Source organism: Delphinus delphis, chromosome 17 (assembly GCF_949987515.2).
Source record: "Delphinus delphis chromosome 17, mDelDel1.2, whole genome shotgun sequence".
Taxonomy (NCBI): Eukaryota; Metazoa; Chordata; class Mammalia; order Artiodactyla; family Delphinidae; genus Delphinus; species Delphinus delphis.
Genome location: NC_082699.1, coordinates 8,304,144 through 8,318,463, shown reverse-complemented (window position 1 = coordinate 8,318,463; position 14,320 = coordinate 8,304,144). Strand labels below are relative to the sequence as shown.

At 40.9% G+C, this 14,320-nt stretch overlaps 1 protein-coding gene and 1 long non-coding RNA gene across 2 annotated transcripts in view; one reads left to right on the top strand and one right to left on the bottom strand.

The window, feature by feature from the left end:
- CLVS1 (clavesin 1) overlaps positions 1-219 on the bottom strand; it is a 146,016-nt gene extending 145,797 nt beyond the window's left edge. The window contains exon 1 of the mRNA XM_059994697.1: positions 157-219. The gene's annotated coding sequence lies outside the window, so the exon portion shown is untranslated. The remainder of the gene's footprint in view (positions 1-156) is intronic.
- Positions 1-14,320, top strand: part of LOC132413030 (uncharacterized) — a 121,450-nt gene that overhangs the window by 95,408 nt on the left and 11,722 nt on the right. The window lies entirely within an intron of this gene.

The window sequence follows — 14,320 nt, the reverse complement described above, 5'->3', positions numbered from 1 at the left end:
GAGAGTGGGGTGCGAGAGGGATGGAGTGAGCAGGGATTGCAGATGGGAGCTGTCCACGCACCGAAGTGCTGAAACGCCGCAGCCATGGCATCACAAGAGCGGAGAAAGGCGGGGAGGCGCTGCAAATATAGAAGGGAGAAAAAAGGCAACAAATACCTTCACACGGCCGCCCAGCCTTGCTTTGGGAATGTGTTTCTGCAGGTGTCCTCGTTGCTGAGCTGAGTGGGTGAGATCCCCTATTCTGGCAGGTTCGGGCTCAGATTTCTCTAGAAAGCTGTGAATGAGAGCCCTGGCTCTTAGGGGCTGTGATTTTGGTAGGAGGCGTGTGCGCCCGAGACTCTGTCCTTCTATATGGAGCCTGGCTTTCCCCTGGGTCCTAAATGCCTCCGCAACGTTGGGTTTCCTCGGTTCCGTCAAGACAATACTAAGAATTATTGTAATTTTGTAACATCTGGGACAAAAAGTATTTACTTACCATTACCCCCCGACAGACACATTTTAAAAAGAAAACCTTTTAAACAGATTAATGCAAGCGCTGAAACAAGACTCGTGTGTGTGTGTGTGTGTGTGTGTGTGTGTGTGTGTGTGTAAATTTAACAGATGAGAAAGTATTACAAAGCTATAGGGGAAAGGATGGGATTATTTCATTAACAAATGGTGGTAAGAAAATGAACGATTTGGAAAAGCCTCAAATTAAAGCCCCATCGTACCAAATTAATTCCACCTAGATTAAAGAGCTAAATAAGAAAGTAAAATAAAATTTAGAAAAACAACTAGAAGAACATAAGAAATATGGTTACTGATTTCAGCATAGGGAAGGCTTTCTAAGCACCAGAGGGATAGAAGCAATCATAAAGAAAAAAGGGCAGTAAGTTTGAGTGCATAAGAATACTTCTGAATGTAAAAATGTCGTTAACAATGTAAATATCAACGACCACTTGGAAAAAATTGCAACAAATATATGATTCATACATAGAATATCTCATATATCAAAAGAAATACACTATCAGCCCAAGGGGAAAAAAAAAGGACAAGCACATGACAAAGAATTCACTAAAGAAAGGTGAATGCGTTATAAACCTATTTTTTTTAATCAACCTCTCCTGTAAAGAGATATGTAATTTAAAATAGTGGATTTTGGCTGAGGGTTTAAATCTACTTAATATCTCATGTTGTTGAGATAACGGTGAGGAAGTGTAACCTTTCTATAAATCTATTTTGCAACATACATTGAGTCATAATATACATACATTTAGACCCAATAATTCCACTTTATGCACCTTATCCTGGGGATAGAATCAGATATGCAGATAAGGATTTATGTACATAAATTTAATTTATAGGACCATAGAAACTGTCAAAAATAATGAAAGAATCACATTTTTGTATATAGCCTATAATATTTGCAGCTATTAAAAACATATTTTTGAAGACTACTATAGACAAAGAAACATGCTCACAAAATGGTAAGTGAAGAAAAAGATAGCAGATACAGTACCCCCATTATAAAGTTTTCATATTTACTAATAAAAAAAGAAACATTAAATATTTTAATGCAGTCTTTTTATCATGTATTTCACACAGCCTTTACAATTGTCAGAATTCTTCCAACGCTGACATAGCATTATGTGTTTATTTACTTATCTGTATATTATCTCTCTCTCCAATAGAATGTAAGCGCCACGTGGTAGAAAATTTGTCTCTTCTGTTCAGGACTGCTTCCCAATCACCTAGAAGAATGCCTGAATGTCATAGAAGTTCAATAAATATTTGAGAAATAGAAAAATGAATGAATGAATGAATGACATAACCCCCCCCACATACCGATATTTTTTAAAACATTTTATAAAGCTATGAATTTCATATAAAAAGTTATCCAAAAAGGTATAGTACACCAAAACGACGTGAGGTTGCCACTGAGTTTCCATCACATATCAGCTTAAAGGGACATCTTCAAAAGTATAACTAATCATGGACGTGACTTGCAAAGTAGCACTAAATGGGAACTTTTTAGGAGAGAAAAGTTTTCTCTAATTTGCAGTCTAATACTGTTCACTTCTTCTTGATCATCATCCCTTTAAAAGCTTTGTAGACTTTCCTTTCTTCTCAGATGTTAATGTTAATTATTCTGCTTCTCTTCCTCCTTTCATCAATTTTATAACCACTAATAGAAATATAAACCAAGACCAAGACATAAGTGTTTCATTAGCCTATGATATAAAAAGACTTTTTCAAAGTTTCAAATGAATTTGGCTACCTTTGCTCAGCCTCTGTTCTCTTTCAGTTTTTTTTTCCACTGTCCATTGTGACTTTTGAATGACATCAGTGATAACCTAGCCAAGTTTTATTTGTATTTGTAGAAACAAAAATCATATGTGTGTGTGTGTGTTGTGTGTGTACTCTCCTTCCCAAGAAATCTTTATAGAAGAAAACTCTCCCCACTTGTATGAGGCTGAGACATAAACCCAGAGTGTTCCTGCCTGATGGAGTGATAGGACCTACAGAGATGGGCAGAGTAACCACGAAAGCTACTGGCTACCAGAATATAGTCTTATATTCTGAAAGTTTTAAAAAACAGTTTTAAAATTTACTTGCACTGATCAGAGTGAAAAAAATAGTTGTTTTTTAAAAAACCTCACTTTTATTTATGATTAGAACAGTTATATTCACTATATTACAAGATTTACTTCTTCCCAAAGTGCCAGTGAAAGTATACCATTTCACTTTGTATTTAAGGATATTATCCTTGTATTGTTTATCATAATACCATTCTACACTGCTTAAAATTTCTGTGTAAGAAAAACTGCCCTTTACCGAGTAGATGTGTCTTCACTGTGTTGGATCTTTTTGTTTCCAGGATCCAGATTATCTTTGCTCAGAAGCTTTGCTTGATAACTGTTAACCAGAGGCTTCTGTGATGGGTTTCTTTTCTTACCTCACCCTGATTGAAATTGTTCTGATACCTGGCACGCTCTACTTACCCTCCATTTCAGCTTCTTGTATTTCTCGGCCTCCTACATATTTGTTTGCAGGATTCCTCCATATCCCATTTGTGTATAAGTAGCCAATGCCAAGGGTTCAAGTGTAGTCTGCTCATCTGCTCACAAGCATCTTTCCTGGTCCCTGACCTCGTGCCTGACATTCCTAAGTTAGTTAACTCATTTCTGTACTGCCTTAAAGGACCCTGTTAATGTTGGATTTGCTGTGGTCTAGGTTCGGTTAATGGGAAGGTGCTTTCTGTGGTTGGCTAGTGACCGATGAACGTTGTATCCAGGTGGGAGTGCACTAAAGTCTTAAGAGTCCAGGCAGATGGGATAATACCCAGAGAAATCTTGATATTTATAAGAGGGATGTTAGGATGATATTACAATGGTAAAATAGCACATTTCTAGACAATTGGATGTTTAAGGACTGGGCAATGTATAAAGACTAAGGTCAAATTGCAAAAGTAAAAATATTTTACTTAGCCATAAGGATAATTCATTCTCCTTATGTATGTTTTGTAATGTACATCTCAATTTATTTATTTATTTATTTTTATAAATTTATTTATTTATTTATGGCTGCACTGGGTCTTCGTTGCAGCACACGGGTTTTCTCTAGTTGCGGCGAGCAGGGGCTACTCTTCGTTTTGGTGCGCGGGCATCTCATTGCGGTGGCTTCTCTTGTTGCAGAGCACGGGCTCTAGGCACACGGGCTTCAGTAGTTGTGGCTCGAAGGCTCTAGAGCACAGGCTCAGTAGTTGTGGTGCACTGGCTTCGTTGCTCCGCGGCATGTAGGATCTTCCCAGACCAGGGCTCGAACCCATGTCTCCTGCATTGGCAGGTGGATATTTAACCACTGCGCCACCAGGGAAGCCCTCAATTTATTATTATAAGAGATTGTCACTGATATTTTTACTATCTAACATGCATGCCAATGTTGAAGTTTTAGAGTTTGTATTAGTCTGGATAGGCTAGGTAATGCTGAAAGAACAAATTAACTCTACACTGCCAGTGGCTTTCCACAGCAGTGTCTTCTTCCTTGTTTATACTTGTTTGGGGGCTGGGGGGAAGAGGAGCTGTGTTCCATCTAGTCACCTAAGGGCCAGGTGAGGAATTGGCACAGCAGGGAAGAACAATGCATGGAGAACTTAGACCTGCTTGAAAGTAACACACATCTTTTCTGCTCACAGCCCATTGGCCAGAACAAGTCACGTGGCCCTGCCTATATAAAAGGGAGCTGGGAAATGTGTACAAGCGCAGGGATATTTGATGAGCAGTCAATATTTATACAACAGTCTACCCTTGTGGTTACCAAAAATGTCTTAACACACATAGAACATACTCAACCCATCTCCAAAGATTAATTTATTCACTACATCTAGCTCCAAGTTTCAGATCTCTAGGTTTTAAGGAGTTGTCTTATCCAGATGTGATCCTCTGTCCTAAAGATGTATTAAAATGCAAATAATTTGCAACCCATCTGCCAACATACCCAACGTGTAACAGTAAGAGAGGGACAGGGTAACCACAGCAAACACTCCCGTTTAGAAGGGGAAGGATGGGAGGATACCTGGCAGTCACTGAGCCCAGTAATTCTGAAATCACACTGAACAGGTGTGGCCAAGACCTCCTACACCGGGGGTTAGAGGGTTTTTTTGATTAGAGTCTTACTCTGGTCTCTGGGAAAAGCTTCTTATTCCTTTGTTCTCTGTGACGCCTGGCACCACATCTGAAAGATTGCTGTTTTTTCCATTATACACCTTGGCCGCATCCAAAATGGGAATTACAGAATATGCCCTTAGTTGAAATTGAATTTCCAATTTTAGTTTCAATTTCTATTTCACTTGGGTCACAGCAAACATCCAGTTCTTTGAGTAGCAGTATGCGCTCAAGAAACCACACGACCACATAGTTAAACATTTATAAATTCCAGCCTTTATTTCCTCCAAAGTCTAAATGAGTAAGCAAGCTAAAAAGGTGGTAAAGTGGTTTACAAACTGTGTCTCTGAATTGGTCAGTTTTTCTCTGTCTTGACCACTACCAGATATCTTCTGCTTGTTGTCATTTCAAGGGTTCTTGGAGAGATTCAGGGAACCAATGTCACAGGTTGCTCCATCACTGCTGTGGCAGGTCGGGTGTATCTTCCAACTGGGACCTGGACGGTATCGATATACCTCACATTCCATTGATTCAAGGTTACAACATTCAGTGTTGCATCCTTAAACTGGAGTGTTCATAGATCATTGTATTCTAATCTGTCCTGGGCAAGGTGACCATATGCTCATCAAAGTATCCCATTTCCTTTGGAGTGATGTGGGAAAACAAGATCAAATTAAGTTCACGTCTAGTCAATTTTGCATGTAAGGCAGGTGTGAGCAAGTGGTTACAAACAAGATGAGGCATCCTTTACAATATTTTGGAAGATATATACTTCAATCTCCTTAGGGGATACAGTTTTTCAGACCATTACCTTCCATAGGGGTATGAGGGGGGCACACAAGTTATTTCAGTTCTCTAAGGCTCATGAATTTTTTATTCCAAGTTCATAGGTTTTTTGAAAGTATCATTCTCTGAATACTTTAGAGGTGCATTGTCTGTCTGGCTTAATCGGTTTCATATTATAATATCCACAGTATAGTTCTTTGGAGACATAGACTTCAGAGCTGCTATATTTATTTGCTTTTTTACTCCCTCAATATATTTTTTACCTCTCAGTATATTTGAGCCTCTCTGGAGTAGTAAGTGGTAAAGCCAGATCCTTTATCTGATCTTTTTTGGGAAAAAGTCTAAACCATTGAGAGGTTTTAAGTAACCACGAAGTAACATCCTTAATCTTATTCTTGCCAAAAATATCTGTTTTAATGGACTTTTCCTCAAGTTCTTTCTTAATTTTAACTCTTTCTTTGGGAGTAAAAATCAATCAGCTATTCCAACATGGTAAAGTGTTGGATTTCTAGAAGTCTCTATTCCCTTGTATTTCTACTTATAAAACCAGTCATCCTTTTCTTTCTCTCTTTACTATCTTGTAAAACACAACAAATAATAACCAAGACATTCTACCACACTTTGTTTTTCACTCACTTTCCCCTAGAAATTTGAGTTCTTTAAATATGCAAACTTACTAAGTTATTGCAGGTGACAGTTTTGCCAAATGTTTTACCACTGCATAACACGGACTATGTTCCTTACCTTTGATATCAGACTCCTAACCACATATTGCCAACCATTAAGTCAACACTACACAATTTATTTTTTAATACAGCACTTCACTTCCAGGAGATGGTAGGCTATGCTTCAGTGATAAGTAAATCCAAAGATCTCAGAGTCTTCACACAACAAAAGCTTATTTCTCATGCTGGAGGCTCAGGGCTGGTTGACAGGCAGACGGGATGCAGGGGAGATTGAAGGGCTCTGCTCCTCAAAGTCAGACTTAGGGAAGTCCCATCATCTGGAAAGCCATCATGACAGGAAGAACGAGTCCATGAGAATTCACATTTACTCTTCCTGCTCTGACCTAGAAGTGACATGTATCATTTCTACTCATAGCCCATGGACCAGAATAAGTTGTCTGCTCCTACTTGAATGCATGGAGCTGGGAACACGGGAGAGAGTAGTTGATGTGCAGTAGGATTTAATAGGGAAGTGCAAACCTAAGCTCATGTCCATGCTTGAGAGACTAAAAACAAAGACCTAACAAGGCACCATTATACTCTGATACTCATCGGAGGGAATCATCACGCAGGATCAAACAGTAGGAAGTGCTCGAGGTTGGACATTCTTGACAGAAAGAGTAAAGTCATTCAACCTGTAGAGAATGTATACTATGTTTCAAACAAGGAAGCATAACCACTGCTATCAGAATTATTACTTTCTATGACTGGAAAACAAAAGAACTCAGTAATCAACATCAGTGTGATTGAAGAAAGAGCATGAGATTTGGAGTTCAAAGGCTTTGGTTCAAGTCTCTGCTTCTTACTAGCTGTGGGATCTCAGGCGAATTACTATAGTAAACACAGGTTTTCTGTCTGGACTATATACCTTTGTAGAAACTCCTCTTCCCCCACTATCTGAAATTCCTGTCCAGACCATGACGTGGGCGGACATGTGACAATTTGATTAATTGTTGCTGTAGAGTGCCACAATGGGTAAACAAAGTAGGAGGAAATGAAGCCCATGAGAGTTTGAAAACCTCTGGAGAGTATATCATCTTGTGGCGTCGCTGGCGGCAGATCTCCTGCCCCCGCCCCCCCGCCCCTCTTCCCGTTCGCCCTCAACAATGTTTTAGATCCTCTTCATCCTTCCAAGCCCGTCTCTTCCACAAAGCTTCGCCGGAGACCGGGCTCCCGCCATTGCCGTGCGCTGGGTGGACGGGGCCATGACTCTGGTTGTAGTCCTTTTAAGTACTGGGAAGACTCAGAGAAGAAAGGTCTAACCTGAGAGGCAATATCTTGAGACCATTTATTGTCTTCCAGAGGGAAAGGAGCTCAAGCAGGAAAGGCACAGTTTGGTGACTTCAGACTGTCTCAGGACTGTCTGCTCCTTGGGGTCAAAATGGATGTCGAATTCATCTTTGTTTCCCAAGGCACCTGGCACAGGCAGAAGTCATCCAGAGAGTCATGAGGACACTCAGGCAGCCTCTGGAGAGGCCCGTGTGGGAAGAAACTGAGGCCTCCCATGAGCTACAAGCACCACCTTCCCAGCCTGTGACTGCACCACCTTGGAAGCAGATCTTCCAGCTCCAGTCACTTCTGATGACTGTGGCCCTGGTGACATCTCGGCCGTAGCCTCATGGGACGCCCTGGGCCAGAATCACCCGGCTGAGCAGTTCCCAGATTAATGAACTGCACAAACAGTATCATGATGGTTATGGAGTTTCTTGTACATAAGAATGGCTTGGGGACTTTCCTGGTGGCACAGTGGTTAAGAATCAGCCTGCCGGTGTAGGGGACACGGGTTCGAGCCCTGGTCCAGGAAGATCCCACATGCCTTGGAGCAACTAAGCCCGTGCGCCACAAGTACTGAGCCTGCACTCTAGAGCCCGCGAGCCACAACTACTGAAGCCTACATGCCTAGAGCCCATGCTCCGCAACAAGGGAAGTCACCGCAATGAGAAGCCCGCACACCTCAATGAAGAGTAGCCCCCACTCGCCACAACTAGAGAAAGCCCGTATGCAGCAACGAAGACCCAACACAGCCAAAAATATAAATTAATTAATTAATTTTAAAAAAAAGGATGGCCTGGAATAGAGTGGCATCTATATTAATGCTTTCTGCAGATGCTTGCATCCATGTCATCAGAGCCTCCTTGCCTTCATGGGGCTCCGGTTGTAATATATGTTGTCCATGTTGCCACAAAGCAGCCTAAAGCTTCCCATGACTTTACACCAGCATATGAGGCTGAGAATGTTTGGAAAGGTGCTCAGGGTGCCAGCTATGACAGCAGAGTAGAAATGAAAGAGGATCCCTGGATTTCACAGGCAGACGTACCAGACTTGGTGCTGCACCCTTTTCTCAAGCTTACCACTGCGTGTGGACTGCTTTTGAATCCTTTTCTGAGGATGACACTGCCAATCCCATGTGCACTACAGATGCGGGAATCGTATTCAAGGACTGTTAGTTGGACTGTGTTTTATATTGGTTTCACTGACCATATCCCATCAGACGATGGTGCCAATTTTAAAGCAGAAAGTACCCTGCTGTAGGGAACTTCACATGACGTTCCATGGACCACTCACTCCCTGAGTCACACCAGGGAGTTAGTCAGGTGTCACTGAAAGATGGCTTGGATTCTCAAAGAAAAAGTGTAAAAAGCAATGGAGAGTCGATGCTCAGCTTCTAGTGGAGGTCATGGTTAAGTCTGTCAGGCTGGGCTGTAAGGTGGCATTTCCCCAGCAAGTACCTCTCATTTAAGTAGAATGTTTAATTATGAGATTGAGGAAAGGAGGAGGAGATCCAGATTCAGAATTCAGAAGGAAATGACTACTGGGCTGGTGACTCCTTCTGTATTAGTCAGGGTTCTCCAGAGCAACATTACCAATAGGTTATACATGTATATACACACATACATACTTACATCTGTATCTATATCTATATATCTATCTCTGTCTCTATCTCTATACGTATACTTCGTGGCCTTTGGCTGAGCAAGAGTGGGGGCAATGCACGTCCACACCCCTCCTACTTCACCACTGCCGGAGCCCTTGACCTCAGTCCCTGACGATGTGACTCTTTGTCCAGGGCGTAACCAACTGCTGCTCTGGGGATGGAAATGTCACACTTGCGCATGTTTTCTGTGTTTGTCTGCATGTTGTAATTGGGCAAATAAATGCTCACTCCAAACTAGTGGTATATTTCTCGAAGTTTTATACTATTTTTGTGATACTGAAGTATTTGCTGTAATTCTAAATAAAAATTTATATTTAAGAAAAAAAAGAAAACCTGTGGAAAGAGAGTCCTATGGGCCGCATTTCCTGTTCCAAGGTTTTGATTCCCAAAACTCTTCCCTCAACTGTTTGAGCCACATGAACTAGCCCATCAAGTTCATTTGAATGGAATTTGAATTTTCATCTTTGCTATTAAGTAGTTCTGGTTAATCCTACTGATTTCTTTGAAAGAGTCTGAGGAGACCTTACTACTCAGACCATAATTTCTCTATGAAACCTGGTCCTATGAGAAATGTCTGCTTCCCTGAAAATTGGCCCCCGTAGTGAATGCCCAACCTTAGGAGGAGAAAATAAGAAGTACTAGTGAGTTTAACTGGCATTACCCATACTAGGATTTGCCTGTGAGACTTCTTACCATTTAGCCAGATTACTTTGGGGAATCCCAAACTTCTCCACACACGTCTCCTCTTTGTTAGGGCAAAAATAAGCAGTTGAGTATTAGAAATTATACAGCTTAATCCCCACCAAACCTCTGCAAAATGTAAGTGTCTTTTAGAGAGAGGTTATTCATTGTGTCATAATAACTTAGTGTCTTTCACATTGCAAGGAATAGATCCACACTTCATTTACTTCATCAGGTGGGAGCTTATTATAAGTATACACAGTTTATAATAATAATAATAATAGCTAAAATTTATTAAGCTTTTACTCTATATAAGCAATACAGTAAGGAGTTTACAAGCAATATGTCACTGAATCCTCATAGCAATCCCATGACGGGGGTACTTTATTGCCCTCTTTTTACCAGGGAAACTGAGTCACAGAGAGTTTAAGTACATGGTTGAATTATTTGGGCAGCTGGGGGCATAATCCATGTCTGTTCCCAAGCCCAATGCTCTTAACCACTCTTCTATGGTACTATGTGAATCCCACAAGAATTGGGGGATGGGGCCTCTTGGGGAACTAAAAAGTGTCATATCTCAGTGTCGCCCTTGTGGTCTCTTAAGTGGCTTCTCTCTTGGCTTCTCCATCCACTCCCTCTGCTTCTACCAGTTGCTTCTTTCTCTCTTCTCCTTTTTATCTCATGACTTCTGCTACTTATACTTTATGCCTACTGAGATTTTGTCTGTGTGTTGCATTCAAGCTTTCATAGAACCACAATCTGATTGGCTTATTTAGTCATTATCAATTGAGGAGTGTCCTCTCAGGTAAAATCCTTTCAGAGGCAGCATGATAAGCTGTCCCATTGCTAGCCGCCTTTTGCTCAGGACCAGCCCTGTTCTAATTGGTTGTGGCCAGGGTGATAGCGGGTGACATAATTGTAATGGAACACACATAGATACTCTTCTCAAAGGAGAACATGAAAGGTGTTCAGAACTTCATGGCTTATTAGTTATTTGTTGCTACACGTTCGTGTACATCTTTGCAAGTTTTAGTAACTAAAAAATAGGCAAACCAGTCACTTATTTGGCAAGTTTCTCAGGGTTTGAGATGTAGGATCAGTATGTTTTTAGGAGTGGAATATCATAAATGTCTGGAGTCAGGAGAGCAGGTGGGAATTACAGGGGATCAGCGGATGCCTTGGAGAGACAGGATGCAGCAAGAGGACCTTGAATATCCAGTGGGATGGGGTTGGAAGTATGGCAGACACGCAGAAAGGGATGAACCAGTAAATGGAAGGACCCCCTTGCATTAGTCTGCTGGGGCTAATAACGGGGTATCCCAGACTGGGTAGCTTAAACAACAGACATTCATTGTCCCACAGTTCTGGAGGCTGGAAGTCTGAGATCAAGATGTCTGCAGGGTTGGTTTCTGGTGAGGCCTCTCTCCTTGGCTGCAGACAACTGCCTTCTCGCTACTTCCATGCACATTTGTAGTCTCTTTCTCTTCTTATAAGGACCCCAGTCCTGCCGGATTAGAACCCTATCCTTATGACCTCATTTAACACTATCTCCATGAAGGCTCTATCTTCAGTACAATCATAGGCGGGTAGAGCGTCAACATATGAATTTAGGGGGAGATACAGTTCGGTTGGTAACACCCCCAAACTCTTTCCCTTACCCTCTGGGTCATGAACAGCCCCGCACTCACCCTACTCATTCTTACACAGTCCAACAATTCATGCCTTATTTCAGGAGTGAAGGAAGAACCACATTTCTTTGATGTTTTCTAGAAATTTTTTGTAACGATGCTGTTTATTCTGCTCAAGAGAAAGACACTGTTTAGAATAAATGGACAAATCCAAGTCTCTGGGTTTAGTCTGGGGAGCCTTTCTAGTTGTCTCCAAGACTGAAAAGCACATGCATGTCTCAAGCGAGGTTTAATGAAAGAAGACTGAAATGTACATGTGCATGTTGGTCATAACTAACTGCTTATGAGGCAAGCGTATTTTAAAGTATGTGATAAAAATTACTCCAGAACCTCTATTTTTTGAACTCTTATATTTGCAAATAAGGGGCTTTGTTGCCATTAGTGAAGGTGCAGGGAAATTCATCCCTCGTGTCTTTAAGAAATACCTTAAAAAAAAAAAAAAAGAAATACCTTAAAGTATTTTTACTTTAAAATGTGATATTCATTAATGCAGATATTTAATGATCTTACTATGTTCATTTATTTTTGTTTCTATTTCAATATAAAACATTTTAATATAAAACTCATGATAAAATAGCTCTTCAATACCAAAAGTCAACAGTATGATTTTTTTAATTGGATTCAGCAGAAACTGGATATCATTTTGAATTCCAAAAGAAAAATTCTAATACAAGGGATAAACTTAAGCAAGTGTGTATTTAATTGGGTTCGTTATTTATTTAGCATATTGAAACTGTCCATTTAATTTAAAAATTAATCCTTTTGCCCCATGCTTTGAATAAGATGATTAATAATATGTACAGAAAATATTTAAGTATGTTGACTTCTTATCCTATTTAAAATAAGATATTTAAAATTCACTTTTGTCTTCTATTCATGTAATTTTATGCCTTCATGACAAATACTATCATGCTAGATGAGGCTTCATTTCTTCTAATAAAAATTAAGCAATTTCAAAGTTATTAGTATTATTTCTGAAATTCACAGTAACCTTACCAAAAATTTTATTGAGACTCAGAGAGTGGGTTAAGTATCTACTGGGTTCTAAACTCACTGTGTTTAACATATATATTATAGACACATATCATAAATAAATAATCAACCAACCATTCAACTTACATATGTATATCTTATTGGACTGATATTTCAAATTTATATCCTTGTGATACAGTTACAGTTTACATCCTTCCAGTTCCTCAAGGGTTTCAGTGGATATCTTAGAGTTATGGTTTGGGAAATTAGTGCTACAAATCGGCTCTAAATGGATTCCAGCCACTGTGAGTTCCCCTTTCTGCAAAATTGGAATAGCTGCGGAATGATTTCTGCAGATCTTTTCAGCAACCACAAGAGTTTGGTTTCTAAATTTGCAAGTCATTCTTTGGGAAGACCATAAGGAAAAAGAGAACTGGTCCTTGAGAATAGGAAAGAAGCAAAGGGAAAGGTAGAAAGGAGCAGAGTTTTTGCATGAAGACTTGGGAGAAATGAGGAAACTAAGGCACATCTGGGCCAAAAGCTGGAGGTGGGCTGCAGAAGAGGAGATGGCTTTGAATAAGAAGTCCTGTGGGCAGAGCTGTGTTGTAAGAAGGAAGGAGATGGGGGTTAGGAAACACAATTCAGGTTTTTTAAGCCCCACTTTTCTTCATCCCAAATGTAACCTATATGACCTGCATCACAAATTCTAAATGTAATAGGGTCACCAGTCTCCTATGTTACTTAAATATGTCTCCCAAAACCTTGCCAGCAGGAAGTCCCCGCTTCCCCCAGGTTAACCCAGTCCGAAGGGATGGTGCTGGCCCCGGCCCACCCCACCCCAAGAGTTATGGCGCAGTTTGACTGGCTGCCCGGGCGTGTTTCTCACAGCCATATTCTATCTCTGGGAACCAGTTCCTACACCAGTGGCGCAAGTCAGGGAGGGTGCCTGACCCATCGCTGTGGCCTCTGTCCCAAGCAGGGCTGCCTGTGCTCCACTGCGCAGCACCGGCCTGACCCACAGGCCCCAGGAGCATGGGATTAGGCTGGAGACAAGCACCCTGGTGGTCCAGGGAAAAGGCACCTTTAGTGATTCCAAGATGATCTCCTCTTCTGAGGGAGACCCTCTAAGTCATTCCAAGGGGCCCAGTCCTAAGCTTGTGGGAGCTGGAGGAGGGAAGTTGCCTTCAGTGATTTCAAGGCTCCTGTATATATGTATATGCGTGTATATACGTAGATACATAGGTAGATAGATAGAGATAGATATAAATATGTACATATGTAAAATCTCTGATGACATCCAGCACCACAGATAACCAAAGTAGTCTGTGGTACTAACACTACCAGAGAACTTGGAAAGTTGTGTCCAACACTTCTAGGTTATAAAAGCAGAGACATTTTGAACATCTGCTTTGAAGACAGGACATACGAAAAAAATGTTCACAAAAAGAAGACAAATTTACAGGGACCTTTTTGAAATCGTAGTGGAGGTTGAGCCTAAATGTCTTCTAGGAACCCAAGACTGGGTTAGTGCCAACAGTCCACGTGATTGCTATTTAGTAAGTGTACAATGACACAGTCTTTGCTTACTGGGTTGTCTTTATTGGTTTGTTCAGTGGACATAAGAAGATTCATGAGAGGAGAGGCCATTTGTTTTTGCACACCACTGTGTCGATCAATAAATACTTGTTGGATAAATGAGTTTACCTAAGACCTTGTAAATTCCCTCTAATTCCCCGTAAGAGCTTGATTCCCCCCACATGGAGCTGTTGTGAAGAACAAATGAAGCAATATATGTAAAGCACATAGCAGGAGCTAACATTTATGGGAGCTGAAAGTGGGAATCAAATAAAAGAAGAGGCATCCCCCCACCCACAGATCACCCCCTTGTAC